Genomic DNA, 11,340 nt, shown 5'->3' with positions numbered 1-11,340 from the left:
AGCTGGGCACATCTCTTCAGCATCTGTGACCAGTGACACTGTGCTCCTGAAGGGGACAAGTGCTGAAGGCGGACAAAAGATCGGGTGCATTTAAAGTTTCATTGCGTCTCCATGACATGAGCCTGAGCACTTGAGGGTATGTGCGCTGACATCAGCCACACAGGAGTAAAACATTCACACAGGCAAGGGTGAGAATGTCAGGACTGTCCTCACTGCATCTCGTCTTCATCCTCCATGAATTTCACGGCTATGAGGGCTTCCTGAGCATGCCTTCCTCGTCTGGCCTCATCACTGTCATCCCCTTCGATGTTCTCTTTCAATGTTGGAGGAGAGGTGCAGCTCTTCGATCTCCTTCTCAGCCAGATCCACCCCCCCACCCCTTACAATTTACAATGCCAGGTTGTGTAGTGCACAGCAAGCTCCACCAAAGTCTGGGTCGCGGCATGAGCCTCATTATAGTGTCACTCTACTGCAGTCAGAGGCCGCCGCACAGGCGTCATCAGCCACAGCCTCTGCGGGTAGCCCTTGTCCCCGAGAAGCCAACCCTGCAGCCTCTGTGGACCCTGGAAGACTGCAGGGATCTGAGACCTGCTAGGGATGTAGGAGTCATGGACGCTCCCTGGGAATTGTATGCAGACCTGTAGGATGTGTTAGTGGTGGTCGTATACCAGCTGAACATTCAGCAAGTGGAAGCCCTTGTGGTTGACGTGGTTGACTGCTTGTTGCCATGGAGATCTAAGCACCATGTGAGTGCAGTCGATGGCACCCTGCACTGTGGGACACCTGAGATCTGTGCAAATTCCAGCGTTCTTGCTTCCTGGCTTTCCTGATCCTGGGCAAAATGCACAAAGTTTTGTGCCTTGGTGAAGGTGGTGTCCATGACCTCCTGGATGCACTTGTGGTTGAAGGCATGTGAGATCCCACTCAGCTCACCTGTGGAGCCCTGAAAGAAGCCACTGGTGTAAAAATTGAACGCCGTGGTCACTTCCATGGCCACTGGCACTGGATGCCCTCCATGTCCCCACAGTGTCAAATCCTGCAGCAGGTGGCATATATGACCGAGCAGTTCCTTAGAATGTGCAGTTTTTGGTGGCACTAATTCTCAGTCATCTGCAGGAATGACAGGTGCTGTCCATAGACCCTGGGTCTAGTGAGGTGCCTACGAACAATGGCTTGCTGTGGATCTTCAGCTGCGTGAGCAGCAGGCCCTGCCGCCCCTTCATCTTGAGGGAGATGTTCCTCCCTTTGCCGGGCCAGGTGACTCTACCACTCTCTTCTTCTTCTCTGCTCCCTGTAAGCCATGAGGCATACCGCTAAATCACCAGGCTCCATGATCCTGATGTTCTCCTGCAGGATCAAAGAGACAGATGCATGAGTTAGCATAGGTGTCCCAAGGACCTCTCTTGGTTAAGTCTGAAGGCCCCTTCACGCATGCAGGAGAGCTTTGGCCACCACTTGGATGGCCAATGTGTAGTGCGCTTCATGGCTGTCCAAAACCCCACCCACATCCACCCACTCCATTTGACTGATTGGCGGCAGCTTTGCCCAATGGACTACATGCTGTGCTCTCAGCTTAGATACAGGCATTCTCCTAACCCGCACTGCAATGCTGCATTGTTAGCTTGAACCATGAGGCCTATTGGTCCAAACCTTAATGATGATATTGCAAGGACCTGTGAGCACCTCCACCAGTGGCCATGGCCACCTTTCACAAGGGACTTGTCCAACTTGCCCAGTTGGCCAATTGTTCTGTTACCCGCTAAAACACACATTAATTTGCAGTCTACACCCGAGGGTTGAAAAGTTTTGGAGCATTTGATGGCACTTTCATGCTTTCATTCTTTTGCATTGCTTGAGTGGGCAGAAAAGCTTCAGAGGCCTGACTCCAAGCATGTCAATGGATCTGCTGCTGAACAGCCTCAGCTACGGAAGAATGCTCACTTTTGACAAGCTTTCCAAGTGCGTGGCCATTTCACTCAGACCCCTTCCCCTCCCCAGCATTTGCTTGTGTACTTCCTTCAGTCTGTGCTGCCTTTCCCCCTCCCCCTGCTGGCCTGACCTAGACTGGAGCCCTTGCCCTGACACTGGACTGAAAGCCAGCCAGGAGAAAGCAACTTGTCTGTTTCCCCCTAAAAAAAATTAAGCCAATCTACAGAACCTACAGGTTTAAACCAACTGCTCAACTGCCAAAGTCAGCTCTACCCAAATCACCCAACTTAATGGCTGCAATGTTTCACCATTTACTCCTCAAAGACAAGCCAAAGACTGATTCATATACCTTTTTTTAACCTTTATTTTTGGAATCAACTTCTCATTTCTGATCTGTGTGTACGTGTGTTTTTATTATTTTTTCTCAGGTTTTTAGTAACTAATAAATTTACTCTTTCTTCGACTCAAGAAAGCCTGGTTAAATTGCTTCCTTCTAAAACATAAATATATTTGGACCGGGAAAACATATTCACAAGTGAAGGGATCCCTTTTAAATTAAACCTTGTAGCGACCAAATGAGGGGGTTGAATAAAGAAGGGGAGCCAGCTCATTGCTCCTCACCCGGGAGCATAACAAAATTGGAGTCTCATTCGGAAAGTTAACAATTTGGGGGACCTCGCCTGGGGACCGGTTGTAACGATAGATAGACTCATCACAGACTTTCCCTTGGGTATGTTCCACTTTATCATCAAATATTACAGAAGTAACTGAAATAAAAACCCCTGCATGTTTATCTCAGTGCCAAGCCTGAGGATGTTACAATGTCTCCTTAACCTTATAAAGCTTTTTGAGACATTGTGTGGATTTTGGGGGAAGAGATACATCTTGGGCCATAGCACAACACAGGGAAATAGTGAATTAACAGGCCAGTTTACATCCTGGCCAGTTTTCTTTTCTCATTTGGGGTAAATGTACAATGGGGCTGCCAATTCAGTATCACCTAATTTGCATTACTACCTAAGACACAGTTCTACCCCTTTGCCTTAAGATTGACCATCTGTTCTTCATCCTATGTGCTTTGCCCAAAGGCAGGTCCTTGGCTCAATGCCTACTGATGCTTCATCTAGAGCAGCTTTTCTTGGCAGTTTTTGTCAGTGATGGTTTGCCATTGCCATCCATTCTCAGGGGCAGGGCTAGGAGGCAGCTCCCAAGCCTACCTCAGCTGGAACAGGAATTGAACACATGCTGTCAGTGCTATTCTGAACCACACACTAGCCATTTTGGCAAACTAAACTAACCCACTGGTCATCTATTACACTACTGGATTTTTGACTGAGTTTGCAACAAGTAATCAATACATTACCACCAATTTTCTGTCCAGCGGTAAATAATAAAATCAACACCATTCTTTCACATGATGCTTCATCAGATTTAAAAGGATATTCTGGTCATACCAGGCTGGCATAAAAATATTCCATAAAACCGTCATTTGAAAAGCTTGCTGGTATGAGCAGCATGGGGATTTGTAATTCCCCACCTCCTCTGAAATTTCTTTTATTTGCTCATCTGCAATTTAGTTTGTTCTAACAGGGGCAAATCTCCAACCTTTTCAGGCGTGGGGACTGGATGTTAATGGACTGTAATATTTGTGTGGGAGTTGTAGAGCTAGCGATGGCTATTGCTGCAGAACTTGGGACTGTGCCAGTGGAAAAGAGACAGATACAGTCACGGATATTAAGCACAAACTTCACAGCAAGTTCTAACGAAACTATATCAAACTCCAGCATATACTCTCTAAAAACTTGTTGAAATATGCACTTAGAAACAAAAATGAACATTTTCTTTAGTCCCTGATCAAGTTCCTTTCATCCATTTCTGAACAGTTGAGACATTTTAATTGGGGGGAAAAAGCATTCATTTAATGATTTGTAGAGGAATGCAATCAGCAAGCAGTGGCAAGTTAGCTCAGTTAGCTAGATGGCTAGTGTCTGGCTCAAAATTAATGCCAGCAGTGTAGGTTCAATTCCTGTTTCTGGCTGAGGTATATATGGGACCTACCTCCTTGCCCTAACCCTGGGACTGAAAGGCAATGGCAAGTTACCATGGACAAAAGCTGCCAAGGGAAAATGGCTTAGGATGAAGCATCAGTAGAAAATGAGCCAAGGGCCTTGCTTCAGGCAGAGCACATATGAATGAATCATCAAAAGCAACATGCATTCATATGTAATGTTGCAAAGTCTTTGACACAAATCAAAAACAGGGTCCTTTAGGACAAATAACCAATGATACTGGCTGTAGAAGTAAGTATCAATTGATGTCCTTAGGAAGGAGAAAGAGGTGGTGAGTTTTGAGGAGGGAACCTCAGAGAGGTCTCAGAAGGCACAAGTCAATTGTCAGGTGCAGTAAGGGAGGATGAGCAAGGAGGCAGAGCCCTCAGAAAGATGCAGTGTGTAGGGTTAGGTGAGGTTACACAGGGAAGAAGCCATAAAGAGATTTAACTGTAAAATGAAGGCATACAAAGATGGAGAGCTAATGTAGACCCGTGAGCACAGGGATGATGGGTGAAAATAGAGGGGAATGTTGAAGGAGGTTTTCTACTTGCTGCCCAGGTGTAAAATTGTTATTGCAGATCATAGAAAGTGTCTGTTCTAATTCTCATTGGTTTCTATTACAGGTGCCAATGTGCAATGCCAGTTTTATACCAGGGTGACAAGTTGTAAATCTACCCTGTTCACTTCAGAACTATTAACCAACTCCTGATGTTTTTCAAATGTGCCTCATCGTGTATTTGAATGAACTGGACATTCATTAGGCGGAATGGAATACACGTACAAGTTTGTGACAACTGTAAAAAGCATTAGCTTTCTTGTGCAGCCTAGACCATTGCTGTAGGCATGCTAAGGAGAAGGCCTGTCACCATCTTTTTTAAACCAACCAGGACAGGGAGTAAATATGGCCTTTCCAGAGTCACTCACAAGACTAGAACAAATAAATTAAAGGGGAGAAAACAAATTTACCCTTTTAAGTGGCGGTTGTGCGTTTGAAGTTGCCTTAAACCCTAACTAGTCATGCTCAAAGTATGTAGCAAATATTTGACTGAAAATCCATCAACTAAGTTGCACAAAAACATAATTGTATCAGGGTCAATCGTTCTCTGCGAGGGCAAAGGCCATTGTCTACAATTGTGTACAAGACTTTCTACTGTTGTGTACTCATTCATCTGATTTCAAACTTCTGAAATCCCATCTGCAAAAGTCTCAGTGTTATTTATTTTTGGATGCATCAGAATTCTGATGAGAGGTGCCACGAATTAACTTTTCCAAAAAAGTGCCATCCCTAAATATTCCTCTTCTGCTAAACTCACGGAAAAGATTACAAATAATTAAGCTAAGTGCAAGCATGTGAGGTTTGCAATGTCAGGATTCACAAGATACAAATCTTTCACTGTGTTCAGAGAGTGCAATAAAACTGCATCTGTCCCTTGGAGGAACAAGCACATCATTGAAAAGTTTAATGATGTTGGAAGGATTGTGATGTGCAGCTATTCCATTCCAAATCCCATGTGCTAACAAGTCTTTGCCAGTGGAAAAAACTGAGAGCACATGCTCATGCGTAATCAAATTAATGAATCATTTCAAACTGTACTTGCATCAGAAAAGCAGCCAATTGCCTTTAAAGCACTAAAGCTACAACTAACTTTTCAACAATTGAGTTTATATTTACCTTGACAATTGTGCCTTCTTTATAAACCATGGTAGCCATTTTGCCAATTGGTCAATGGTTGATGCTGGTTTTAAGTGGCAGGATAATATCAACAACAACAATGTACATTTATATAACATTGCTGATGTAGTAAAATGTCCTCAGGCACTTCACAGGAGAGCAATGAGGAGTTGAAATGAATGGCACTGCAGTCCTGGAGGACCATAGGCTGCTCTCTCATTAGAGAGAGGTGACTGGTGGTGCATTTAACCTGAGGGTCACCACACCTCAGGTGAGGGACAAGGATGAGAAGGCAGGGCCTTTATGGATGACCTCAGCCAGTACAGAAATTGAATCTGTGCTGTTGGCATCACTCTGCATCACAAACCAGCCATCCAGCCAACTGAGCTAACCGACACCCCTGTAATGAGAGAACTAAAATCGACACCTAGCCAGAAAGTGAGATATTAGGCCAGGTAACCAAATGCTTGGTTAAAGAGGAAGGTTTTAAGCAGCATCTTAAAGGAGGAGAAACAGTTGGAGAGGCAGAGACATTTGCGTGGGAATTTCATTTCTTAGGGTCTAGATGGCTGAAGAGATGGCCACCAATGGTGGGGCAAAGGAAGCAGAGGATGGACAAAATGGAGTTGGAGTAACACAGAATTCTCAGAGGTTTGTAGAGCTGGAAGTTACAGAAATGGGGAGTGACAATGTCAGTGAACACAAGGTTGATGGATGAACAGGGCTTTTTGTGAGCCGGTTAACCAAGCTGACAGGAAGAGTTATGCCCAAATGTTAGCCTATTCAATGGGCTGGCATCAGACCAGGCCAATGCAGCAAATGGTATGGGCAGCTATCATGCCTCAGAGCCTGGAGGGAAGGGCAGGTCAGAGAGTCAGCCCCGGAGGTGAGTGTGGTTTCACAATTTTCAACCATTAAGGTTAAAACCAGAAAACTGGGAAGGTTGCAAAATGGCCACACTGACCTTCATCCCTTATGTCCAAGAAAATGAGGTCTCATGTCACTAATTCATGAAATTTATTCCTGGAGATTGTCTTATTATTTGTCTAACAACAAAAAAAAACCTAACCCTTCTCCTATTCTAATTTCACAAGTATCAGTTTGGTTCAGCAATAGTAGCCTGAGTCAGAACATTATGCGTCCAAATTCCATATGGGACATAAGTATTTTAAAAATTATTTTGAATAAATTCATTCTTGGGATGTGGGCATCGCAGGCAAGACTGCCCTTGAGAAATTGATGCTCGGCCTTCTTCTTGATCTGCTGCAGTCCATGTGGTGTAGTTATATCATAGTGCTGTTAGATAGGGAACTGCAGGACTTGGACTCAGCAATGGTGCAGGAAGGCAATTTAGTTCCAAGTTGGGATGATGTGTGTCTTGAAGAGTAATGTGGAGGCAATGGTAATCCTATGCGTTTGCTGCACTTGGCCTTTAAGATCGTGGAGCTCATTGTTTTGGGAGGTACTGCCAAAGAAGCCTTCAGTTGGAAATACTCAGCAGGTGAGGCAGCATCAGTGGAGGGAGAAACAGAGTTAACATTTCAGGTCAATGGCCTTTCATCAGAACTGAAGAAAGATAGAGATGTAAGAGTTTTTAGCCAGCAGAAGACGGGAGGAGGCAGAAGAAGCCGCCATTGTGGCCGGTGAATAAAATGGCACTTAGTGCGAATCTGGGACGATTCCGCCCTATCTTTCTTCAGTTCCGATGGAAGGTCATCAACCTGAAATGTAACTCTGTTTCTCTCTGCACAGATGCTGCCTGACCTAAGTATTTCAAGCAGTTTTTGTTTTTATTTCAGATTTTCAGTATCTGTAGCATTTTGCTTTTGTATAAGCCTTAGTGAGTGCTGCAGTGCATCCTTTAATGGTGCACACTACAGTCAAGGTATGCTGGTGGTGGAGTTTGTGACTATTTGGGCTAGTGGAAGAGCTGAAGAAGGATGCTGTTTTGTCCTGAATGATGTTGAGCTTCTTGAATGTTATTAGGCTATAGTCAAAATGACTGGAGTTAGACTGCACGCTGCGCAAATTCAAGGAAGTGTCAACTGACTTCTGTGAAAGGCACTCACACTTTAGTTGGAAAGAAAGAAGAGTAAAATTTAAGGTATAGTGCACTCAATATAGTCTCTTGAATTGCACAAGCAGGTTCCTTTGTGCTGTTGGGCATGAATGGTGAGTGTGGCAGTATAACTAGGAACTGGCATGGGAAGAAATTTAAAAACAAAAAACTGCGGATGCTGGAAATCCAAAACAAAAACAGAAATACCTGGAAAAACTCAGCAGGTCTGGCAGCATCGGCGGAGAAGAACAAAGTTGACGTTTCGAGTCCTCATGAAATTTAACTATTTCATTTAAACGTTTGATAAGATTCCAACATTTATATAAACTTCCTTGAAGAAACATCATTGCAATCAGTGTTTGATCTGTGTCACAGTAGGATATATTGTAATCAGCTGCTGTTGTAGTTCTGAGAACAGGATGTGCATACAAAAGATAATGATATACTTGAGATATGAACAAGATTAGATCACAATTTACATTGCCTTAGTGAATAATAGGGTACAATGAGCAGCATCTGGATTGTCTGCAGATGAATTCGGGATGAATAATAAATGCTGGCCTTGTGAGCGAAATACATAGCCCAAGACTGAACAAAAAAAATAGCTCAGTCTAAATCTCAAAGCATTAGCCACAGGTACTTACAAACAAGATTGGCTTCCTCTATTATTCACTCACCACACAACAGTTCATTGTTCTTCTGTGTTTCTTAACCTGAGGTAAATGTTAATGACTTAACCAGACTCAAACATTAGATACTCATAGCAAATAGAGAAGAAATTTGGTCCAAGGGTTTATAGAATTGATTTCATGCTGAAGATTGACTCTGGGCAAGTGGTCAGGGCATCACAGGAGAGAATGAGTGGGGAATGAGATAATAAATGAGGAGGACAAATCATGGGGACAGTAGTTTAGGTGGTGCATGCACTTCCTGACAACTGCTTCTCTTTTAACGGGAAACGAACTGTCAGACCTGGTAGATAAAAGCAAAGCAAAATATACATACTACAGGCAAGCTAGACACCACTGAGTGGAATTGAAAACTCCCACTTAGGTAGACTAAATAAACAATGTTGGAGCAAAGGAAACATAACCGTGAAGGACAAGCAGCAAATCAGATTTGTAACCCAATGCGACCTGAATATTGACCTCTTTGTTGACGTAAAGCCCTATGCAACCCAGAAAGTTCTGGAGAAAGCTGGGCTGTGAGACAGAAGGTTGAACTTTTAACTAATTACTTCATTCTTTACATGTTTGCAGATGGAGTAAATAAAAGGTAAAGCAGTTCTCTCCCGCATCTAATTCTGCGGAACAGGTTGCTTCTATTTTATTCTGCATATCTGTTAGGGGATCTGTGGAGTGAGGCCACTCTGAGACTCATGGATAAAAGGCGGGTGATGGGAGATAGGGAGGCACCTTACAGCACACAAATCAAAACATTATTGTTGAAGGCTTATGTTCGTGGGAACGGTTGTAAGGGGGCCACTGTTAGGTTTTCTTCTTGGTGTCAGCCGTGGCTTAGATCTAGATGTTAAACTGAGGCCCCATCTGCCCTCTCAGGTGGACGTAATCGATCCCTCAGCTAATATCACTGATGAATGCTGAGCGTTTTCTACAATTTTCTGTCCTGTTTTTATTTTAGACTTCCAGCATCCACAGCACTTTGCTTTTGCCATTGAAAACCAAATTATCTGGTCACTTGTCTCGTTACTCTTTGTGGGATCTTACTGTGCACAGATCTTTGTTGCCAGTTTTCCTACATTACAAGAGTGGCTACACTTCAAATTTACTTCATTGCTTGTGAAGCACTTGGATCTGCCCTGAGGCCATGAAAGGTGCTATAGAGATGCAAGTTTTTCTTTTTTCTCTTGGGCATATCACAATGAAATGGAGGATGGAGGTGCTGTTCAGGATGGCCCTGTTTCCTGTAGCAGGAGGTGACTCAATGACAAAACACAGGGCTACTATGGTGACTTACTTCAGCTGACACTATCACTGCACATCCAGACTGCAATCAGAAAACTCTCAAAGTCCATTCAAGGACAGTGAGACTGTGGTAGAAATCTTAGGAACAGAAAATTCCACATGGCTGCCTTCGGTCTCCCGGTATTCCACCTCTGCAAGTGTGGTGGATAAAAATAGTTTCCACCACACCTTCAGCAAAATAACGGAGCAACTCCAAGAAATTTCCCAGCCCAGAAGCGGAATGATCCTGTTTTTGGTGGTTGCTTGGTTCTCACCTCAAGCAATGGTTTTGGTATTTGAATCATTCATCCTTTTTGTTGCTCAGATTTTACTCTTTCAGGCCCTGTTGAACTGTTCTAGCCTAGTGGAAAGCAGACAGTGTGAGGCATTAAAATCAGGGGAACAATTGCCCCCTTTTCCCCCCCCGACTTCTTTTCTGTTCTGTCCCGTTATTAACCTACTCTTTTGAGCAGGTGACCAGGACACACAGGGGAAGGCCTTCTTTAACTATGCAGATTGCGTTCCAGTAACCTTTACAGCACGAACTTCAATATTAGTTGGAGGCCTGAGCAGGGGAGCAATGATGGCTTCCTCATAGTTGCCGCAAGAGGGACTATGAATCAGAAAAGACCCCGGCAAGTAAAGTTTAAAATATTTTTAAAGCATTTCTCATAGGCTAGGAGGAGCTTGTGAGGAAATCTTGACTGAACTTGTCTAAGAGTCATTCCATTGGTCGAAATCATAAACTGAGGACCAAAAAAAGAAAAGACTAGTATTTACATAGCATCTTTTATGGAGTCACAAAGGTCATTATGGCCAATTAAATATTTTTGAAGTGTAGTCATTGCTGTAATGTGGGAAACACAGCAGCCAATTTAAAGACAGCAAATTCCCACAAACAGCAATACTGGGGAGAATTTTCTCCCCATCGGGCAGGCCAGTTAGGAGCGGGCACAGAGCCGATCGCCGCCCACGATCGGCTGCACGCCACCCTTTTGCGTGACGCGCGCCCGGTAGCAGTGAGTGCTCCCTGTGCGGGCTGGGGGGAGAAGGGAGAGTCGGGGCCTGTGCTCTTGAAAGAGCGCAGAAATCTCCCTGAGGCATGGAGCTACCTCTAGGAGATTAACTTCAGGTTTAAAGTTTACAATAAAGGAAGTTGAAAATCATTTACACATGTCCCTTCATATGACAACGAGCTGGGACCTGTTTATGAAATGTTTGAAAATTTTTTATTAATTTACTAAACCCTTCATGAAACTTCATCCCGCCTGTGAATAAGGTTTCATGAAAAATGCGAAGGCTGCCAGGGCAGGCAGCCCTGTCTAATTGGTTAATTAGATTATTAATGGCCTTAACAGGCCTTTGACAGTTCAGCGGGCGCGCAGCCGACTCTGGTGTGCGCCCGCCGAACGAAAGGTCAGAATGATACGCGGTGACATCAGGACGCATACCTGACATCACCACGCGTCATTTTATGTGTTGAGTGTGCAGGCCCTGCCCCCGCACGCCGAACAGAAGATTCTGCCCATGGTAATGACCAGGTAATTTATTATAGTGAAGAACAACTTTTGGTCAGGACACTGGGGACATCAACCTGGCTCTTCTTCAAAATAGTGCTAGCGGATCTTTCGTGTTCACCTGAAAGAATGGGTGGAATATTGGTTT

The sequence above is a fragment of the Cetorhinus maximus genome, chromosome 4 (genome assembly GCF_964194155.1).
Source record: "Cetorhinus maximus chromosome 4, sCetMax3.hap1.1, whole genome shotgun sequence".
Taxonomy (NCBI): Eukaryota; Metazoa; Chordata; class Chondrichthyes; order Lamniformes; family Cetorhinidae; genus Cetorhinus; species Cetorhinus maximus.
This window is presented reverse-complemented; position numbering follows the sequence as displayed.